This window comes from Acinonyx jubatus, chromosome B1 (genome assembly GCF_027475565.1).
Source record: "Acinonyx jubatus isolate Ajub_Pintada_27869175 chromosome B1, VMU_Ajub_asm_v1.0, whole genome shotgun sequence".
Lineage (NCBI taxonomy): Eukaryota > Metazoa > Chordata > Mammalia > Carnivora > Felidae > Acinonyx > Acinonyx jubatus.
The window spans coordinates 159,814,956-159,838,283 of NC_069382.1; the positions used below are offsets into that span (position 1 = coordinate 159,814,956).

Here is a 23,328-nt window from a genome sequence, read left to right on the forward strand (position 1 = left end):
GCCACCTGCTCTGTAGTTGAAACTTACATTTAACATAAAGATTAGTGACTGAGAGGCTCTGGCTGAAGATGTACTGGCACTGGAAGCAACTCGACACCCATGGGAGTAAGACAGGGAAGGGGAAGGGACAGAATGGCACACAGCACGAGCCAGAGGCTCCAGAGCCTAGGTGGTCCACAGAACTAGGGGACAGAGGGCTTCAGGAGCTCAGACCAGGCTCAGGAAAACACTGGTACCACCAGGCCCAAACTGGCAACCAGGGCAACAGAGAGAGAGAGAGTGCAAGAAAAGTCAGCAGCAGCTGAGGAAATGTGTCCATTTGTGAGCATATTAGGAGTAGAGAGAACTGAACGCTTCCCTGATGGAAGGGAAGCCAGGGTTGGCAGGAAGTAAGAAACATTAGAGGATGTTCTAGGGGTGCCTAGGTTCTAATTCTGGGACTGTCATGTGTTAACTGTATTTCCCTTGACAAGTTACTTTAACCTCCCTATGCTTATTTCCTAATCTGTGGAATGGAATTAATGATACCTACCTCAGGGGGATATTGTGAAGAGTCGACAAAAGACTGTGTATCTTATTGTTATAAATATTGTATATGTGTATAACATTACACATATTATATAATATGTATATATTGTTTAGAATGAGAGCTGAAGCATAGTAAGTGCTTTAGAAAAGTTCGTTCTAGCAGAGGGTCTTGGGCCCCAAATGCTAAATAGTATTTAGGACAAAGTCCCAGAAATAGAGGCAAGCTAGGATTCCTTGTAGAAGAGACCCAACTCCACACTAGAGAATCAGAACGTAGATAAGCCATGGCAGAAAGATTAGAATATGCAGGAGCATCCCTTTTTGAAGTTGGTTGAAGGCGGATGACGACGGACAATATAGACAAGCCTTGAAAACATTATGCTAAGTGAAATAATGTCACAAAGGTACAAATTCTGGATGATTGCACGTATACGACATATCTAGCAATAGTCAAATTCACAGACACAGAAATTAGAATGGTACTTGTCAAGGGGTGGGGGCAGAGGGGAGTGGGGAGTTAGTGTTTGTTTAATGGGCACAGACTTTCAGTTCTGGAAAGAACTCTGGAGGTGGCTGGTGGTGATGTTTGCACAACAATGTGAATGTGCTCACTGCCACTGGACCACACACTTACACATGGTTATAATGGTGGATGCTATGCTATATATATATATATATATATATATATATATATATATATTTCATAAAGGCTTTTTAGGAACTTTTAGAGATGACAAGAATTTAAAAAGGGTAAATCTTATTTTTAAAATGACATCTAATTCCTAATATCAACACTGGACAGTTGTTGATTTATATATATATAGGTATATATCTATATATCTATATATCTATATATCTATATATATATCTATTTTATATATAAATACATATATAAAAATATATATATTTAGTACAATCTTTTAAAACCTAAGTGAATGCTATGCTATATGTATATATATATTATATATATATATACATATATATATAATATATATATATTTAGCACAATCTTTTAAAAACTAAGGAAGTCTCTATAAAATATGGACTTTAGTAACAATAATGTATCAGTTTTGGTTCACTAATAACAACGAATATATCATACTAAATATAAGATGCCACTAGTAAGGGAAACTAGATTCAGGGGCATGTGAGAAATCTCTGTATGTACTATTTTCATAATTTTTTTGTAAATCTAAAACTGTTCTACAAAATTGAGTTGATTTAAAAAAAAATAGCTGTAGAAGATGGTAAGAACAGAAGCAGAGAAAGAGCTGCTTTGGCTAGAGTAAGTGATGGCTGAGATTGCCGGAATGATGATTATGAGTCTAAAAACGGGTCGTAAGTATACTATGGCAAGGTAATATGAAGGTATTATGGTGAGCAGGGAAGGTACTGAAGATTGGGAGATTGGTCACAGTGTCCAGGGGGCAGATAGATGACTGGATGACCATGAAAATGACTGGGAAGGGATTTAGGTCATCATGGACCTGTACTCACAACGATCCCACTTTACACATGTGCAGGGAAAAGCCATAGAAACACACATCTAATCAGCTGAGCATGTTTCCGATTCCAAATAAGGAAGGTTACTAAGCCCACATTCTTGGACGTTTCCTCAAAGCCAAACAACAAGCAGACAAGTAGGAGTGCATAGAATGGCATAGAGCAGGGCATGAGGCATTGGCCCCAGAGCCCAGGTGGTCAGATATGTAAACATGTCAGGACTGAACTGTCCAGTGTTGATATTAGGAATTAGATGTCATTTTAAAAATAAGATTTACCCTTTTTAAATTCTTGTCGTCTCTAAAAGTTCCTAAAAAGCCTTTATGAATCAGATCCAAGTTCAACACATTTTTAGCACCCATGAAGGTCTGTACTGGAGCATTTACCCACGCTGTTTTAATTCTCGTAACTACTAGTGGTTTTACCGTGGAGTATTATATGAAAAGACTCGCATCAAATCATTTGAGTATTAAATGATAAAGGAAGGAATCAAACTAAGATCTTCTCACCATAACTGAAAGAATGAAGGGTGAGTGGCTAGGCTCCTTCTATAACACTGTCAAATCAAAGGAAATCGAATCCTATGCGGTGGTGAGATGTTTGCCTAGAGGCGTGATCCAGCCAGACATCCTGGCTACAGAAAGAGGTGCTAGAGGGGGCATCGAAGAGCAGAAGTGGGCACAGAACAGCCCTTTTTGCAGACCGTGTGCCCTGCTCTACCCCCAGCAGCACCAGGTGCTCTCACGTCAGCAGCATTGACATCATGTTGAACAAGTGAGCGTGTAGCAATTCTGACCAGTCTACATGGGAAGAGGGTGAAGAAGCTGTGGGGGGGTGCCATAATCCATGTCGCCGTGTAGGCAGAATGACGGGGAAATGACGGGGGCCTAGTGTGATGGGGCCGGAATGAAGGGAACAGACACTCAGCAGCAGGAGGAAAGTGAGCATTGGGGTGGGTCGCCAGAAGGACCCAGGGCCTTGGGCTGACGCAGTTCAGAAATACTGCCTATGCTAGAAACAAAGAACTCTTTAAAAGCCAGTCACATGCTATGAAAATGTCAGTGTGAGATCCTTCTTGTTTTTTGAGCTTTCGTAGTCCACGCCATTTATTGGGATACTTTTAATATGGCTCCCAGAGAGGGGAAGATGTGCAGCAGGATGCAAAAAGAGTGTGGAAAGATCAGTGTGAAACGTAGCAGTCTCCAGCTTGGACTCCACTGCTCATGATGGCTATGGCACACAGGAGGTGTTCAGGAAGTGCTTTTTGAATAGTTGCAACATGGAATAAATGCCATTAACACTCGTGTGTGTGTGTGTGTGTGTGCGTGTGTGTGTGTGTATCTTTGTGCAACTTTGGTTACTATGTGAAATTTTTTTCTAATGCATCTATTTACCATGTATCTTCTGCCTTTGCGGTCAAGAATCATGTAATTAATGCCATCTTTGCAAGTGTTAATAGCTTCTGTGAGGCTTTTTCCACCGTGGTATGAAATCTAAACTGTACAGTTTTCTAAATTACGGACTAAGGTTACACAGTGTTATTTTGTTTAAAATGCTTACCTTAGACCATCATTTTTCATGCTGGCCCATCATTCGAAGCCCTGAAGTAAAGACTGGACAACCAGCTACAGTAGCCCCCCTTATCTGCAGTTTCGCCTTCCATAGTTCCATTTCCCTGCGGTGAACCACGGTCCAGAAGTGGATGATCCTTCTGATGTATCATCAGAAGGTCAATAATAGCCTAACACTATGTCACAGCGCCTACATTATTCACCTCCCTTCATCTCATCACATGGGCATTTTATCACCTCACATCATCACAAGAAGAAGGGCGAGAACCATACAGTAAGATATTTTGAGTGAGAGAGAGAGAGACCACATTCACACTTTATTACAGTGTATTGTTACAGTTGTTCTATTATTAGGTGTTGTTGGTAATCTCTTACGGTGCCTAAATGATAAATTAAACTTTATCATAAGTATGCATATATAGGAAAAAACATAACACATAGAGGGTTTGACACTCTTTATGGTTTCAGACGTCTACTGGAGGTCTTACCACAGACCCCATCCCCATAACAGGGATGACTATACAGTGGATGGGAGCTGGGATTAAAAGATTCAAGGACCCCTTCTGACTCTGAGCCCATATTTCTGTGACCCCCATATCTTCCAAGGTCAACATTCTCTTTGCAATATGAGGTGGGTTGTAGTACTTGGGTACCTCGTCTTCACATCATAAACCAGTATTGTTTAGCCTGAACCATTAAGTTGGTGAAATGAAAACTCAACACACTCAGTTGCACTCTTGTAGAATGTGCCTAGGAACGTGGATGCAGGTAAGTCGTGTGCTCCAGGGGCCACTGGAAAAGGCTTTGGTGTTAGGAAAGTGTAAGGCTGCTCTTAGTATAATACAGTATCTTTCTTTAATATTTTGGAAATCTTGGACCTCACGGCTAAAGCTATTAGTAGTCACTACTAATGACTTAACACTGAACAATTCCAATCTGATGGTATATACTCTTCATCCTCTACTAATGTCTTGTACCTTCAACCAGTCCCAAACTTAAATAACAAAAGGCAAAAAAATTCCTGACCTAGTTTTTGAATCTTTTACATGATGCATAGATAAAAATAATTTCTTTGCACTAATTAACTGAAAAGTCTTGGAACGTAGCAGCTTGGAAGCTTTCCATTTCTAAATTTGGTGCCCAGAACATTGCTAAGTGGTTCATTTGAAGGAAAGATGTGTTAGTTTTAATTAACCCATCGTTGAGCTTTTCAATGGAAATAATTCAATAAAATCTTTGTATTACTCTTTCTTCCAATAATCACAAGAGAATAATGTAATTTGAGAAAGACAAATGTAAGACTAATCCTTCACTCCCATGTCTAATTTTTCTTATACAGCTTTTAATTTCCATGTATTAGATTAACCATTCAGATAACAACACGACATGGGACTTCAAAGTTCATAGTTATTGCTTCTTCTCTTGTCCAACTTACGAAATCAGAAAGCAGCATTTTCTCCTGACCACCACCTCTGTTCTTATCAATAGCATATCTCGTGGAGGGTGGAACAAAGGTTGGAGAGAAGAGACAGCTCCTCATTGGGTTTAAAGAAGAGATACGTGTCTCAGAGAAGCCCCTCTCCCCTCTTCCTAAGAAAAACAAATAGATAGTCATGGTCAGAAGGGAGAGGATTTGATTTCACTTGGCGGATAGACTTTTGAACACAGCTGAATTTGTAACTGTACCTTAGATACTTGTATCTGAAGTAGTTCAACGTAGGATAAGGAACACTGGGCCCCGGGGGGGACAGGATCACAGAAATGAAACGTCAAGTCAAGATCATGGGTACTCTCAGAAAGATAAAGTGCCTTTTAGAACCTGGCTCTGAGAAATGAGGACAATGCAGTTCAAGGAACTTACAGCAAATGCAAAAGAACTAAGTGTATATAAACATTTTTAAAGCAGTAGGGTGAGTGACCCTAAATATTCCTGCTGCTCCTCTGACCTTATGTTGCATCAGAAGAAAACAGCAATAGCAAAAATAATGACGATGGAGAGAAATATTTTCTTTCTTCTTTTTTTATTAAAAAAATTTTTTAACATTTATTCATCTTTGAGAGAGCACAAACAGGGGAGGGGCAGAGAGAGGGAGACACAAAATCCAAAGCAGGCTCCAGGCTTTGAGCTGTCAGCACAGAGCCTGATGCGGGGCTCAAACCCACAAACTGCAAGATCATCACCTGAGCCGAAGTGGAACGCTTAACTGACTGAGCCACCCAGGCACCCCAATATTTTCTTTTTTCAATCCAGAAAGCAGATGAACTTGTATGATCCCAGTAGTAATCTCACTTGTAATTTTCTTTCTTGATTAGTGACCAGGGCATTTCTGATAAGGTGCAAACTCAGGAAAATACATTTATTCTTTTAAAGGGGGGTAATTAGGGCACCTGGGTGGCTCAGTCAGTTAACCATCCAACTTTGGCTGAGATTCTCATGGTTGGTGAGTTCGAGCCCCATGTTGGGCTCTGTGCTGACAGCTGGGAGCCTGAAGCCTGCTTCAGATTCTGTGTCTCCCTCTCTTTCTGCCCCTCCCCCAGTCATTCATTTTCTCTCTCTCTCTTTCTCTCTCTCTTTCTCAAAAATAAATATTTTGAAAAATATTTTGAAAAGGGGCAGTGGTAATTAAAATGCTTCAGCTGCTTACTTTGGAGATTTAAACTTGGTCAAACCCGTGTTTGTTTAGTAAATTCTTGTTTTAAACAAAGCCATTATGTGTGTGTGTGTGTGTGTGTGTGTGTGTGTGTGTGTGTGTGTGCGTGCGCGCACGTGCATGGTGCTGTGGGAGGAGGAAGAAGGAAGCCAATGAGCTTGTGTATAAACAAGTCACTTTTATGTGAATTTGAGGCCTGGGCCTCCTTTTTATTCTCTCTCCTTTTGGGATCTCATTCAAGCTCGGAACCTCAACAATATTATACGTGGAGATAGTTAATTTGGAAAAGTAAGATTCACAACGACCATGACAGTAAAATTGTGGATAGTCTGTTCTGGGTAAAAGGGATTAGGCTTCATTTCAGAGCCCGATTCCATCATCTGGGAAGTCAGCCTGGGGAAGGGGCAAGTTCCCCACCAGTGATTAAAGGAGAGGGAGAAGATACAAGACTCTACAACTTCTGACTCCTTTTTTACTCTGTCTCATGGTCATGCTGGTTCCCCCAACCTGTTTTCATCATTCTTAACACAGCTGTCATTTTATTTATTTATTTATTTATTTATTTATTTATTTATTTATTTATGTATTTATTTTTCTTTTCAAGTTTATCAAAGTTTATTAGTTCAAAATATTGGCTGCGGTCAGGGACCTTGGAAATCTTTTTTTTTTTTTCAATATATGAAATTTATTGTCAAATTGGTTTCCATACAACACCCAGTGCTCATCCCAAAAGGTGCCCTCCTCAATACCCATCACCCACCCTCCCCTCCCTCCCACCCCCCATCGACCCTCAGTTTGTTCTCAGTTTTTAACAGTCTCTTATGCTTTGGCTCTCTCCCACTCTAACCTCTTTTTTTTTTTTTTCCTTCCCCTCCTCCATGGGTTTCTGTTAAGTTTCTCAGGATCCACATAAGAGTGAAACCATATGGTATCTGTCTTTCTCTGTATGGCTTATTTCACTTAGCATCACACTCTCCAGTTCCATCCACGTTGCCACAAAGGGCCATATTTCGTTCTTTCTCGTTGCCACGTAGTACTCCATTGTGTATATAAACCACAATTTCTTTATCCATTCATCAGTTGATGGACATTTAGGCTCTTTCCATAATTTGGCTATTGTTGAGAGTAACACAGCTGTCATTTTAACATATCACTTGTAGAAGAAGAAGCAGACAGGAGGAGGGCCACTTTTTAGAGTGTGGCCAAGGAAAATGACCTCGGCCATGCTATTTTCCAGCCCAGCTGTGTTCTTCTTAGCTGTGTCACCTGCAAGCAGAAATACTACACCCTGTGGCTTGAACCTACAGGGAAGTCCTTTTCAGCCCCCCTGAAAGGAATCATTTTATGTTAAAGCCACCTGGAAACGAGCTTGATGTCCTTAAGAGCCTGTAAGGTGCCGGAGTAAAAAGTATTCAAGGTGAATGGCCGTCTTTCAGAACGTCTGGAAAGGAGATCGCTGCTTTGGGTCAGAGCTTATGCTCGGGACCCTACGAGGTCACTAAGAACTGTGAGTTTCCGTCACTGCTGAGTCTGCACTTCGAGTCCTGACCTTCCTACTGGAATCGGCAAGCTGTAGAATTGTCCATGACTTTGGAGGCTATTTTCTCCAAACCCTGTTCAGAGAGGCTAAGGGAGTACCACGGCCCCACTTGAGCTCCAGTCCCACTCCTTTGAATGCTGCCCCCTTATGTCCCAGGGGGAGAATTCACCCCCCCCCTTTCAAACCAGTTCCACCGCTGCTTTCCATCGGTGGAACCGCCGTCCTCCCATCTCAGAGGTACAGACACTCGCTCTGCCACAGCTCGTCACCAAAGCGATAGTTCTTTTCCAGTGTCATCCCAGGCCTCCTTCCCTCCTTCCTGCCAGCCCCTCTGCGGCATCTCCTGTCAGCAACTGCCTTGGGAACATCCCTAATTCCAGTCTCACCCCCTCTATGCCATACCGCAGACTATCCCCAAGTACTACCATCCGCACACAATCCCGAGGTTGGAAGAAACCAGAGAATCCATCTTGTTCTGCCACCTGTCTCATGCGTGACCCGTCCTGGAGCATTCCCCCTTTCCTCAGCCTTCCCTCTGTCCGAAGTCATCAGTGGCTTCTCTTGCCTGTAGGATATAAAGTTCTTACGCCTTAGCTTGTGTTCATGCCTCTCCTTTCCCATCTCCTGCCAAGTCTGCCCGCAATTCACCCTTCCAGCTGGTCTCCCAGCATCAACCAGTGAGGCTGGTGTTCCCACTCCTCCATGAGCACCATTACACACTTCTGCCTCCGAGTTGCAAACGAGAGCTGGTCAACCATATTAGCTTTAAAAAACAAAAACAAAATCAGTTTTCCTCTAGCAAAGAGTCCCGAGATCGAGCTGATTTCCTCAGTCTTTGTCCTCAGGACTCTGTCTGTATCTTGGTTCTGCTTTCCTCCATGTTGGCTTCACTCCCAGGTCACCCCCTCCATGCAGTAGCAAGAAGACTGACAGTAGCTCCAGGATTATATCCTCTGAGCAAATCACTAGGGGGAAAGGAGAGCTTCTCTTTACCCATGGTTCCGGCCAAAGTCTCCAGATCAAGTCTCATTGGACTGATCTGGATCGTGTACCCATTCTGAACCCTCATGGTGACCAGATGGACAAGGTGCTTTGGTTTAATCAGTTCAAGTTCAGCCCCACCTGAATCACAAGAGCTAAAGGTAAAGTTCAAGAAAATTAGGGTGCTGTTATCAAAAGAAGGAGGAATGGAGACTGCAGTCATTCCTTCTACCCAACGGGTCCAGCCCAGTCTCCTCAGCTTCTCCTCCACAGTCCAGCCCAGGTCCCACTTCTATCAGGCCACTTTGTAACCAGCCTATGCGCTATGACTCCTACAGTCTTACCATACCTGCTTTCTGGAGCATTCCGAGTCTCCATGGGTGCTAAGGTGCTTGAAGGCTGAGGCCACATTTTATGCGTCTTTCCATTGTAGTTTTCCTCATTGCAACTAGGACTGTGCTTTGCATAACTGATACATAACAGACTTTTGTTGTGGTGGCAGTGTGCATGCCTCTGTGTGTGTGCATGCACGTGTGTGTGCATGCGTGTGTGTGGGCTGAGGTGCATGGGAAAAGCAGATGTGCATCTCCATGGAAACGGATCAGCAGGCAGCCCCTGGGCCTGGTGGCCGCATGATTGATGCAGGCATTTGGCCATCTTGGTAGTCAGGGTTGAGGCCTCAGCTGAGGGGATTTGCATCATTCCATGCTGGGCAGTAAGATGATGAAGTTACAAGGTGCACCGAATGCAGGCTCTTTTGTCGCCCTGACCTCAATTTCAGCAGGAAAGGACAAAACAAATAGACCAAAAGGCAAATTAGAGTTAAGAATGAGGACAGAGCGGTAAGAGGGGCATTTTGAGGGGAAATAAGGCCATAAATTAGAAGAAAAAGTCAAGACCATGGCCAAAGGTGAGACGACCTACTCGTTCTCAGTGAAAATAAAGCCCATGTGCTCTTACACTCTTTGCTCACAGCCTAATTTTACCTGATTTCCTTTGTGTGTATGATCTGAGTGTATGTGTCTGTGCGTGCATGTGCACACACACACACGTGTTTCTAAAATTTAGCCATCTCTCTCTCTCTGTCTCTGTCTCTGTCTCCCTCTCGCTTCCTCCCCTCCTCTCATTTACTGTCAGTGTTCTCTGATCCGGTGACCCTTTTCTTAGTAACTAGTTCCATGTGTTTATTGGCTTCTATTTGTAAAATAACCTAATTAACTAAGGTCATGTCATCTTGTCCTTGCATTCCTTATAAATGGGAGGAATTTGTTTGGTATGGTTTAAACATTTTAGGGAAGAGAGAATTTGCTTGTGTCATATAAGAAACAAGATCTTGTGTAAAGCTGATCTAAAGAAGATGTTCAGGATACTTGGGGGTTAACTCTGGGTCCAGGGAAAGAGAAAAGCTTGCATTCTTGAAGAGTCTCTAACAAAGGGAAACCATGGGCCATTGTAACAGAGCTGGCAAAGGTTTTGGAATCCTATACCTGGGTTTCTCAGACTTTAATATGCTTAAAAATCACCTGGGGTTCTTGTTAGACAGATAGAGTCCTGGGCCTTACCCCCAGGAATTCTGATTTCGTAGATCTGGGGTGGAGCCAGGAGCCTGCAATTTTTGCTTGCACCCCATGTGACTCTTCAGAGTGGTCCATGCACCACACTTTGGGAAATACTGACCCAAGGCCAACCTCCTGCTTTTAGGCATGAATAAACTTCAGCCACGAGTTGTGAAGTGACCTACTGGGTATCCCACTGCTACGATGGGCTTGCCTTCTGTGAGCCCCGGTTCCTTCCTCAGTAAAGCAGGAGTGTAGCGTTATCTATTTCCAAGAGTTATTGGGAGGATTACATATGATAATACGTGTAAGGCACTTTGTATAACACCTAATACATAGTAAGTTCAGATTAATGCTTAAGTATTATGATCAGCTTGTCGTTATTATTTACGGCAAATTAGTTCCCCGCTTGAACTGTATTCACCAGTAGAGCTTGCCAAAAGGTACAAGGGCCATTTGGGATGGACTGCCAAGACGTCTCTGGGTAACACGAGGGGCTCTCCAGAGCCGCACAGAGGGATACCTTCCTCAGCTCTAGCCTCGCTTGGTCCCACAGTTCTGGCGGCGGGTGACTGACGTAGGACTTGACCGTCTCCAAGGGAAGGCTGCCCACCTGGGAGTTTTCCTCTGTCCCGCGGTGGCCGTGAGGGAGGTGGTCTGTCATAGACACAGAGATTTTGGATCAGATGGTAAGCGGACAAAAGTCAGTTGTTGGGGTGGGGGTGACACCCCAATGAAGGGTCAGTAATGAGAACTTCTCAAGCACATAAAAAATGGTGCTGCATTGCAGGATTGTTAGTGCTGAAAGGAACCTCAGCAAACATCTTACCCAGCACCCTTGCCTTCTCAGTTAATAAGTGAGAAAAGTATCTGGTTTGAGACAAAACTGGGATAAGAACCCAGTTAATTCCCTTCCTGGCCAGAAATAAACAAACACGTAGTACCTGCCTTATAATATTAACAAAAGGGCCTCACAGCCCAGCCGGATTTTAATATGTAAGCCCAAGTTCATAACCTTGTAATAAAGACCAGGATCGCGGGTTTATGCATGGGCCTACTTTCTAATTGCTCTGAGCGTCACGGCTTTTCCTCCCCACCTTGGGGAGCAAAAATAGCCCTTTTTAGTCTGAAGGATCAATTTTGATGCAATGGGAGAAAATGGGCCTTTTTTCCCCTTTGTGTCTGACTTCATTTCTCACGTACAAAGAACTTGTGTTTCGAGTAGTGCCTGGAGATGGCTATTGGGATCATAACAATCACGTTTACTGTTCAACTGCACAAGGGGGCCGTCTGTCAGGTTTAATGGTACTCTCTTAAAAACAGCAACAGCCAGCCAGTTAATAAAAAACAGCCTTGCCGAGTCCTGCTTGAGCTGGTTAACACAGATTCATATTAACAAGTGAACATACAAGTATAACCTCGGTGTGATGTGAGCACATACCTCTAGCAGGTTTGGGGTTGCACCTCATCCCGGGGCACCTGGCCCAGCACTTCGCGCCGCGTGTTGATGTCTGGTCCCTGCGGACACGATCAAATGAGGACTGAGTCAAAGAAGTCAGGCGCAAGGAGAATGCTTCTGCTGAGCTCGCCGCCGGGAGCCTTCTCTCTCTCTCTTCCTCTGTTTGTGGGACCTGGTGTGTGCCTGCATTGTGAGGCTGCGGAGGAGAGGGAACAAAGTCTCGTAAACGTGCTTGGTGAGCGGTGGCCATTGGAGCCGCTTGGTATGTGGGCCTCAGCCTTTGTGACAGGGTCAGCCAGGATTTGTGAGAGCCCGTAAACTGCCACGTCAGGAAGAACCCGCTGCTATTCTCAGTGGCGGGTAGAGAGGGCGGGTAGCAGCTGCCAGTAGTGTTGTTTTAAACCCAGACCCCATACGGCTTCTACCCTGCTGATTCTTTCCGTGTTCCTCTCAGACTGGCAGATGGTGACAGTTCCCCAGATGCTGCGGCTTTCATGTTCATCTGATGTTTATATGGCGTGCCAGCGTTATTTATGTCCGTGGAATTGCACACCCGGAGCGTGCAGACCCAGGTGGCGCACTCCCCAGGCCGGCCATCGGCGTGGACTCTGAGCTACGTGGGCGGAGATGCTGAGTCTGGGCAGGGTCCCTTACGGTTTCCAGCCCTCCTGCCGTATTGTGGTTGCATCCCACTCCTCTGGAAGGATGACATTTGCACTTGAACCCCAGAACGGTTTCTGCAACTGTCGGCTATCACTGATCCTCTTGCCTTCTCCCTTATAGGACTTTAGCCCCCCCAGGCCGTGTGAGCTCCCCAGAACCTTGAAGGCCTGAGATGTGAAGAAGTGTTTCATGCTGACCTCCGAGCCATTTTGGTTTTCTTTTAAGTAAACCTTACCCCTGATGCGGAACTCGGATGTATAACCCTGAGATCAAGAGTCCTGTGCTCTACCAGCTGAACCAGCCAGGCACCCCTTCTCCCAGCCAGTTTTGCTAGGACTTCGGCAACTCTGTCTCCTTTGTTGCTTCCCCCTTGGCCATCCCTCCGTTTGCTCACCCTGCAGCAGCACCCTGGAGGACTGCCGAGGCCGGAGGGCCCAGGACGGCAAGGTCCATCTGTAGACATCTGTGATTGTCCTCCTTCATGAAGAGCTGCTCTTCCTTTATTTACTTTCAGTGAGGGCAAGCTATCGTACAACTTCAACTTATTGGCCACAGAACTGAGCCAGTTGGATTTCCTATCCAGGAGGTCATTAATTGCCGTGAAAGGAAGAGCCTACCTTCTTAGCCATGAAGCTAGGAAGACATGACAGCTGCTGGCAGCCACATTTGCACGTTTCATAGACGATGCCAGTCTGCAGGGGAATGAAGCTGATCATCAGAGCGAAGAGACAAGAGGCAGAAGGGGCGTGATGGGTTCCAGGTCCTGTCCCAGGACCCAGCTGGCCACCTACTCTTCCTTTGGCTTGGTTACTTGACCCAAAAAATGCCCCTCTTTGCCTTAAGTTATTTAAGTTGGATTTCTGTCACTTGCGACCAAGAGTCCGGTCTACTGTAGTGCCCTTGATCTCTGTTATGAAGTCACTCCACTCTCCTCTGGCCCCTCAGCAGTACTTCCCCTTCCAATCTACAAGGGAGAGAGGTTTTCCTTCCAGGGGTGACGGGTGGATCTGACATGCTGCTGGGGAGACAGCCACTGTTTCCAGAGATGACAGTTCTTTGAGCTCCTAAAGATGGTCTTGGGCTTCTTTCAGACTCAGAACTCTGGCTGTGGAGAAGTGTATCCCAAGGGCCCTCATGATATCTCAGAGACCTTGAGGCCAGGAAGGAGACTGGGCCCCCCCATCACCTTCACTTCACCAACAAATCTGAAGTCCCTATAGCGTTGCTGACCATAGCGGCAGGTATCCGAACCTAGTGCGGGACACCAGGATGATATGCTCATTTATCTTCCATGCTTGGGAAGTGTTCCCGCAGCCAAATAGCTGCCTGTCCTTGAACACAGCATCCTATTTCAGGCAATATAAGGAATATTTTTCTCAGCCCCAAATCATTATGGTTGACCACTGCCTTTGTCCTGAAGTACCATCATGGAAAGAGCGTATGGTTTTCTACTTCTGGGTATGGAAGTATGTTATGTTTTCCATTCCAGATCTTGAGGTGGATTGCAGTGGACTCTGTTGCCAGAGTCTTTTCATGAATATCCCACAAGGTTATGGCAAACAAGACCGATTCTCGATGGTATTTAGAGTAAGGCTGAGATCAGGGGCTCTGGAGTCCAGCTGCTTCAGTGGACTCCCAGCTGTGTCACCTACCAATGGCCCCTTAAGCAGATCGCTTAACCCTTCTGTGGCTCAGTTCCCACATGTGAAGAATGGGAATAATAATATGATAATAGCACCTGTTTTACAGGGCCATTGTGAAGAGTGAATGTTCTAAAAGACTTCAAAGGCCTGGCATAGGTTCTATCACATTAGTAATCATTCAAAAATAGTAGCAACAGGGGCGCCCGGGTGGCTCAGTCGGTTAAGCGTCCGACTTCGACCCGGCTCATGATCCCACGCTTTGTGGGCTCGAGCCCCGCGTCGGGCTCTGGGCTGACAGCTCGGAAACTGGAGCCTGCTTCGGATTCTGTGTCTCCTTCTCTCTCTGCCCCTCCCCTGCTTGCACTCTGTCTCTCTGTCTTCCCAAAATAAATAAGCATTTAAAAAAAATTTTTTAATAGTAGCAATAATAATAATAGTTGTTTCACATGGAGCCCGTGGGAACTGGTTTCTTATACGGTGGCCATATATTTTGTTTCTGGGAATGGACGTGGCAAAGCTGGCGATGAGAAGACCAGTGGGTATAGGAAGAGAAAGATGCTGCCATGATCTCTTGCTTGTGTTGACACCCACCACCCTACGCCCTGCCGTCCAGTACAAGTGCAAAGGGAAAATCCTTGAACACCAGCTGCTAAGTAGGGAAGGCCTGGCCGTGTATCTGCTCACTGCTTCCTCCTCAACAGAGCTGCCTCTGTGGGAGAGAGGGGGTGGAAGGTGAGCCTTGAGGGCGGGAGGCAAGTAGCCGACAGATGGAGTGAGGAAGTCTCCAGAAGAGCATACAGTGTGGGAGAAGGTTTGACGTCAGGAGCAGGAGAGGTGGGTGAAGAGGGTGGGTTGAGATTCTCTTTTGTGGATCAAAAGGAGCGGGGAAGAAAAGCAGCAGATGAAAGAGGAGTATGTGACCATGCAGATAGGAGCGGGCTCCTCAGGGGAGGAGACAGAGCCCCTTCCGTGTCTCTTTTATGGCCCTAAAAAAAAATCCCTCCTCTTCCCACTTCTTAGTCAGATATGTACATCCGCAAACCCACCGGCCCCTTGAGCTAATGTTTGTGTTTAAAGGACATGATTAGATCCTGGACTTAATTTATGCACTTCTTTGATACCAATGCAGCTGTGTAAGCCTCGGTTATTTTATTTACGTTTCTTCAGACTCTCCTTTTATGATTTTTACTAGACTGCTTGTTCCTTTTTTCTTTTTTCTTTCTTTTTTGCTGCTTTCTGAGCCTTAGATCTGTTTACCCATATGTATTAGGTTGTCGTATATGAATCTGCCAATCCCCCCCCCCCCATTTTGCCTATAAAACAGCAGTTTCATATGGTTCAACTGAATTTTTTCAAGTTTAGGCTAAAACTGTAAGTTTCCATAGGAGTCAGACCATAGCCACCTGCACTGAGTACCTCCGCTGAGGTATATCCTTAGTGTGACAGAAAGCTGCTTAACTGTCAAGATCAAAGAATGGGGGCACCCGGGTGGCTCGGCCAGTTAAGCATCGGGCTCTTGGTTTTGGCTCAGGTCATGATTTCATGGTTCATGGGTTCAAGCCTGGGTTGGTCTCTGTGCTGACAGCATGGGACCTGGTGAGATTCTCTCTCTTCCATCTCTCTCTCTGCCCCTCCCCTGCTCATTGCTGTCTCTGTCTCTCTCAAAACTAAATAAACTTTTAAAAAAGATCCAAGAACAGACATGAGACCAGCTCACATTAGACGGTGGCCTACCATGCCAGGCACTGCTCATGTGTTCATGCTCGAAATCCTCCCGCCAGCTGGTGGCATAGGCATAGGTCCCCAGAACATCCCCATCTACGATTAGATTAGGAGGCAGAGGCACAGAGAGGTAAGGGAGCTTGCCCACAGTTACATAGCCAATAGGCAGCAGAACTGGGATTTGAACCCGGACAGCTTGGCTGGGAGTCATCAAACGACCACACTACAGAACGTTTGACTAGTCACTAGTCGACAGTACTCATCTGTCTGTCGTTGACCGCTACTGTTATTATTCGCTAAATCTTCCTGCCCAGGCTTTTCAGCTGTTAGATATCCTGATATTGTTGTTGGCTTGGATGAAGCTGTTTTTCTTTTATTTATTTATTAGTGCTTATTTATTTTTGAGAGAGCGAGAGTGTGCGCACCCACAGTGGGGGAGGGGCAGAGAGAAAAAGGAGACACAGAATACGAGGCGTACAGAACCTGACGATGGCTTGAACTCACTAACCCGTGAGATCCTGACTGGGCCACCCAGGTGCCCCTGAGGTGGTTTTTCTGAACAAACTCTGATATAAATCCATTAGGAATTACCTACTTCGGGTTTTTGTTTTTAGTTGGTATTTTACTGCCTGCGTCCCGCACCCTTTCCTGTCTTCATGTGCGTGGTTCCTGAGACTTCACAGAGCCTTTCCATATTCCTCTCCTCATTCACCCCCACACGTCCCCGTCTCCCGGATGAGGACGTCCCCAGGTCACGCAGGTGACTTTTATCTGCAGACCAGCATTGGCCGTGATCCCGTGTGAGGGTCTCCCCAGAACTCACCTGGTAGTGTTGAAGACCTGTGAGCCACCCCTCCCCCCGCACCCCCCCCCCCCCCACTCCACCGCTTAGGACTGTGTGAGGTGATCCACCCTCTCTGAGCTTCTATTTTTTTATTTTTAGAAAGATTGGACGTATTTATTCCTGGAAGGACTGGCATCCAACACTGTCCGTGAACTTCTTTACATAGTAGACATACTAGAGGTTTCCTTCCTTCATTTCTGTGCCACTCTAGGCCGGCTGCCCTGATACTCAAGTCATGGTCATTGGCGTAAACTGACACCAGGACTATAGGGTGTGAAACAAACCAACCTAGATGCACATTCTCTCCCACTCTGTTGTTGTAAACTATTACAGTGAAATGACTGCTTTTAGAGATTTTCATTTGTCAGATGGGGACAATTGTAATAATAACTCCCTCCAAGGTTCCTTGTGAAGTTTGAAGGAGATGGCGGGTCCTGGCGCTCTCCGAGCACTCAGATGAGGTAGCTGTTGTAGTTGTTCCTGTTACTTGTGCTCGTGGTACTTTTCCAACAGGCTTTTAGAGTCGACCTAACCAGCCGAGTACGTTCTGGTCCTGTGGGACCTTGCAGGGTGGTAAACACTTTTCTGTTTTTCTATGGCTACTAAACAGAAACTTTTACTAGATTTCAAGATGCCAGTCGTCATTTTATCATTGGTTGCCTGCTATTTGATGACTTTCCCAGGGACTAGTTAGGTCACACGAAGATTTCTGTTCTTATCTGGGGACAAAAAGTGGGGGAGAATGTAAGTAACGTTTTAGGGAATGGAAGGATTGCCATTTTTCTAATGGACCTGTTTCCAGCATGTGTCCCCCTTATCACTAACAGATTGTAAAGCTGTAGACCTTCCTGCTCCACACTAAATCATGAGGTGCGTATCAGGAAAGAAAAATACCTTTAGCAATCTGTGCAGCAGCTCCCTAATGCTTGGTTCACTTAGATGGTGCCCATATGTGGTTACTGCTTACTTCAGACGATACTTTAAAATTAGCTGTTGCACTAATAATGGAAATATTTTAAAGTCTACAGTTAGTATTTGGGAGGGGGAGGAGAAGATAAACTTCATTCCAGAGGAGGATTAACCTGGCCTTGTTTGCTTCTTTGCTTTGTTTCTCTCACAAGGTTGTTAGCCTTCAAAGGCACTAAGTCTGAAGCAAGGCGTTCCTTTGGAGTAGACCCCAGGGGGGCTGCGGACTGGAAAGCAGCTACCTTTAGATTGCCCCCCAGAGAGATCCCTGGCTGTGGTGTGTTACCGGCTGGGCCCCACATGGGAAGGCCTGGGGTAGGGGGTGGGGGGTGGGGGTAGGGAGCAACTTTGGGCCTTTACTCAGGGAGGCTGACAGGAAGTGGAGGTGTGGCCTCCCTGCCTTCCTGCTCTTTCCTGCCCCCAGTTAAGGCTTCTTTTTACCAACCTGGCTCCCGAACCCACGTCTAGTTACTCTCTGTACAGCTACCACACTACTGCCTGTCACCCCACCGTCTCTTCCAGGAGGTTGTTCTCGAAACACTGGCCACCTGGGCGCAGAGAGCCTTCTTTTCTGAACGGCGTCGGAATGCGTTTTTAAAAAACCCAACTCCCCCTTCTCGTCCATCATCATTATCGCCGACCTTCAGGGTGTTCTGTTTTGCTGTGGGAACAAATGACCCCAGAGTTCAGAGAGGTAATTCAGTTAGGAACTCACTTCCTGCCCCTGTCACACGTTCAGTGTGGCTTGGTGGCGTCACTCTTCCACACGTCTCGTCAAAGACCCAGGCTGACGGAGGCTCAGACGTCTTGAAGCTACACCCCTGGAAGGAGGAGGCCTCTGTGGACATGATGGGGAGGAAGGACCAGAGCTGAGCTGGAAGTCCACACAAGCTCTAGGAGTCTCCCTTCGCATAGCATATTGGCAAAAAACAGTCATGTGGCCTCTCCTAACGTCAAGAGGGCCCCTCCCCCTCCTAGCTAAATTACCCAATCTTGATGGTAGAAAACAGGGGCTTGGAGTTAAAAAAAAAAAAAAAAAAAAAAAAAGCATTGCTAGAATTCAGCAGAGTACCTGGCTGTCTGGCGGGTCAGGGAGAGAAGGCAGAAAGGAAGGGAATAAAGCCACCTCTTAGAATGATTTAGTCATAAACTAGACTCATCTCTTCCGGGTTGATCTTTACCCGCATAGTGGGCGCCAATCTCAGGATAAACGTTTAGGGATATACCCAATGCAACCACACAACTTTTTCTCTAACTTTTGATTTGCACTGCGCCCCCATTCCCCTAGTGGCGGAAACTTACTGTCCGGCCATGCCATGTCTAAGTTCTGGGGGCCGAGGCTCTAAGGAGCTGGTACCTGTTCTACAGGTCCTCTCTGTCCCCGAAGGCATCCCCCAGCAACATCCTTCAGCCCGCCCCCCCCCCCCCCCATCGCTGCATCCCCACCCACTGTCAGTCCACAAGGTTCTGGCAGGTGGCTGTTGGGAAGCTTTCTGTGCCCTTGAGCAAGGGCCCAAAGACCTCTACGAGTCTGTTGGAAGCGTCATCTATAGCCATGCCACTCTGGGCCGCATGCAGTGCTGGGCCGGGGAAAACTCTTGTGACCTCGCCTGGCACATGACGTAGCCATTTCTGCTCTGGGTCCTCTGCTTTCTTGGGCTCCACTCAGGAGGTGACGTTCTGTAAACCCACAAATGTGTCCAAGGTTCTCTCACTCTTTCCCAGGGACCCTTCTGCAGCCTTGGGAGCTGGAAGCCTACCTCTGCCATTTTCCGTCCCCTGAGTATCTTCAGGCCTAACTTCCAAAGCTCAACCCAGCTGACTAAGAGGAGACGGAGTGTAGAGTCAAAAGAAATGTGATTTTGTGCACGTGTATGACCCATTAATATTTAAAATATTCTCTTGCCATGCTAATGGCACTCTCAGGGGTAACTCACTTCTTTTGTCCCCGTATGTAATCTATCTAGGGCCATTTTCAGTCTTGTCCCATATCCTGTCCACTGGTGTCTGCCATCCCATTGGGTGTACAGATATATTTGTTGAGGCCCCCACTTCTGCCCAGAGCAGACTCACACTCAGCTTCACAGAGCACATTCGAGAGCCTGCTGCAATTGCCAGACTACACCTGCCCAGTGTGAGACTCTCCCCAGAAGCTGGACTTCCCACTGCCCTCCTGGATTCTGCACCAAAGTTCAAAGACATCTTGCCCAAGCTGACATTTTGGTGGCACAGACCTGGCATATTTAGGCCCTACACCAAAGGATGAAAGAGTTGTACTTTCATTGTTTCCATGGACTATTTAGGTCTGGCTCTTATGGTTTGCCCACGTACCCCTGCATCTTCCAAGAAGCAGGAAATGTCGAGAAGTCAGGGTGGTCGCAACAGACTGCAGTTCCAACAGCGGAGCCGGGGGAGCCGGGAAAATATATTTCTCTGTGCCCCTCGGTAATCATTTAAGAAAAATTCCATCTGCCTGGAACCCCGAGGGAAGACAGCCCATCACGAAAAGAGTCTGAGAACACCTGTTGGTTAAGTCAAAAATGAAAGTAATGGGTCCCAGACATCAAAAGGGAAAGTGACTGATTTTGGAAACAGCTGGGGATGAGGACAGTGCACCCAGAAAGAGCGGTCCTGGGTGGTTCCAGGGCTCCTTGGCTCTGAAACCTGAGCCAGAGTTTCATAATGTACATATTGGAAAAGATCCCACCCCAGTGTTAAAACATAAACATATAAATGTGAGTGTTAAATATAAATGTGTGTGTGCAGAGTGAACTAGTGTTCTGAGGGTCTTTTCATGTCCTATAAGAACTTAGGATGAGAAGGTGGGGCCCCAAAGAGGTCATGTGGCTTTGCCTCGGGTCCCATGGGCAGCTGTTGGCTCAGCAACATCTAGCAAAGTCCAGCCTCCTGGCTGCGTGTCCTGTGTTTCTCCTCCAGAAGCCTTTGTGCTCGGAATTTTAACTCAGCCTAATGATGCAAGAGACTCTTTTTAAGCCGGATCTTAAATTGCCTGTTTTTTAATAAATCGGTATTAAAAGTGCCTTGCAGAGGGAAGAAAATAGAAGGCAGGATGTGGGAGAAAGAGAGTGTACATTACAGCTCTGGAAATAGACACAGAGGAAGAGTCAACCTGCCCCTTGTTTGAAATCTAGCCTGTCCACCCCCATGAAGGTTACACACTGGCAGGAAAAAAGAATAGAGCCGCCATTTTCTCCTATTGGTTGCTTGCGCTGGCGGGGTCCTGATTCCTCCACGCAAGCAGGAGTTGGAAAGGCTGATGCTCTTTCTGGGCGAGAACCATTGATTGCAATGAAGAGACCTGGCACGTGACCCCCAGCAGTGGGGCATTAGTGCTGACTCCCCTTTGTGTGCCTCTGTCCAGTTTAAGCTGCAGCTTCACTGGCCCGTTGGCATCAGCGGGGTCACGTCAAGGTCGCTGTAGTTATCTCTCTGCAGAAGAGGAAACCGATGCAGAGTCAAAGAACCTGTGCAGAGGTCCACAATAAGTCCGGGTCCTCTGACTGAAAGCCCCCCCCTTCCTCCGTGGCACTGCGGCTGCCTCTGTCGTGGGTTCTATGTTTTAGAGAGGATGGGCCACGTGAGAGTCCTAGGGAGGCAGGAGCCCGAGCCATGAGGGGAAGAGAGCGCATGTCCGGAGCACCTGCTGTATTCGAGGCACCGACTTCCTCTGATCTCTCCGTTGTGTGTATGGCATTGCACAGCCTCTGATGTGGCTTCCCTGATGGACCTGGCTGGTACCAGACTTTTAAGTCTCTGTCTTCTCCTTTCCCTGATTACGCAGCAAGTCACATATATATGCTTGTCCTTCCCGCGATTTTCTTCTGTGATTTGCCTTCTGTGATTTGTTCAGAGCCTTTGCCTATTTTTCGACATGCTTGTTTGCCTTTTTCCCATCGATTTTCTTATCGCTTTCTTCATTTGTCCATGTAATCCTTTCCTGGTTTTATATGTTACAAATATCCTCCACTAGCTTCAGGCTTGTCTCTTCACCTTGCTTATAGGAGCTTTTGGTTTTTCTAAAGATGTGAAAATTGTGGTTTTTCATATTTAGGCCTTTTAATACCCTGGGATTTGTTTTTTTTCCATACAATTTATGCTAGGGATCAAAGTTTATATTGATTACATCCAAACACCACTGTGAGTAGTTCATTCCTTCTCCACTAGATTTCAGCATCATCTTTTTGGGGCATGTGGCACTGTTTTCAGTACCCACGTGGCACTGTTAGTGACACTCTGTTTTATTTCATCCTTCTGTCCATCCCTGCACCAGGGCCACACTGTCTAAGTTACTATGCATGTATAAGGAGCCTTGTTAGTCTTCCAATTTGTCTTGGTTCTCTTAACCCTTTGCTTTCCCATAGAAGTTGTAGAATCAGATTGTTAAATTTCACATACACGGGGCACCTGGGTGGCTCGGTCGGTTGAGCGTCCAACTTCGGCTCAGGTCACGATCTCACGGTCCGTGAGTTCGAGCCCCGCGTCAGGCTCTGTGCTGACCGCTCAGAGCCTGGAGCCTGTTTCCAATTCTGTGTCTCCCTCTCTCTCTGCCCCTCCCCCGTTCATGCTCTGTCTCTCTCTGTCTCAAAAATAAATAAATGTTAAAAAAAAAATTAAAAAAAAAATTTCACATACGCAGACGCCCTCACTTTTGTGGTTTTCACTGAAGGTGTGCTGAGTTAACAGACTGATTTGCAGAGAAGTGCTAGTTTTACGGTCTTAATCCCTAATGGAACTCGAGTCTGATCTGCCACAGGTACATGAAGACCAGAGCTCGTTCTGAATAATACGATGGCACCCGGCTTCTGTCTGGCAGTTTCCCTGTGAATAGAGAGTCCTTTCCAAATGGCCACCCTCGACTGAACTTTGGGTGCATTACAACAGATACTGTTTTTTGTCCACGGTGAGCCAAGGCGGGAAATGATTATTCTAGTGCAATTTGCCAAGATGTTTTTTTCTAGCTGAGTGATCAAATATATGTAACTAGGGAAAAGAGAGCATGTGAGAACAGTACAAGGGTCCATCTGATAACTGGCCTCCCGTCACGGCCTGCCTGAGAGCATTCATATACACCAGGGCACGGTGAGTAGTCCTCACAGGCTGGAAACTCTGCCAGCAAGACAGAGATGCAGAAGAGAATACTGAGAAACAAGAAGGTGTCTTCAAGCCTGCTGAGTTTCCCATGTTCCAGCCAATTGCTTTCCAAAGATTATTACTCTTTCCTGTCTGATGAGTACTTCCTGTCCCTTCCAGCTCTCTTACCATAAATACCTAAGCTACAAAGAAAAACAATCTCTGAATTCTGAAGAACAGGAACGCTAATCCTCTCTTCTGGAAGTCTCTCGTACTGTTACATGGGGCTTTTTAAAGGATGACAGCCTATTCCTTTTGATCTTAAGATTTTGCAAGAAAATAAAATAAGTAGCCTTATTACATTAAACTACAAAAGCACATATAATATTTCTAAGGGTGGGGATGGAAACTGATGGCTCATGACTTCCGTCACGGTCACTGTCACAGTAAATCATTTGTAGTTCCAGTTATCATGAGAATCGTAATACTCCCCTCTCTGTGTTCAAAAAAGAGTAATGAGTTTGAGGTTTGGACACCGAACATGTTTTTTAGAAGCAAGGGAGACAGATACTCCCAACCTTTCTGGAGTTGGAATACTAGAGCCTTTGTT

The 23,328-nt window shown here is 45.9% G+C and overlaps 1 protein-coding gene and 1 long non-coding RNA gene across 3 annotated transcripts in view; one reads left to right on the forward strand and one right to left on the reverse strand.

Annotated features, from left to right (window-relative positions):
• SCFD2 (sec1 family domain containing 2) overlaps nt 1-23,328 on the forward strand; it is a 399,088-nt gene that overhangs the window by 315,242 nt on the left and 60,518 nt on the right. The window lies entirely within an intron of this gene.
• On the reverse strand, nt 16,736-22,040 carry LOC113598658 (uncharacterized). The gene is made up of 3 exons (XR_003419315.2): nt 19,959-22,040; nt 18,343-18,465; nt 16,736-17,380 (listed from the first exon to the last, which is right to left on the reverse strand). It is a non-coding gene; the product is annotated as an uncharacterized LOC113598658 (long non-coding RNA).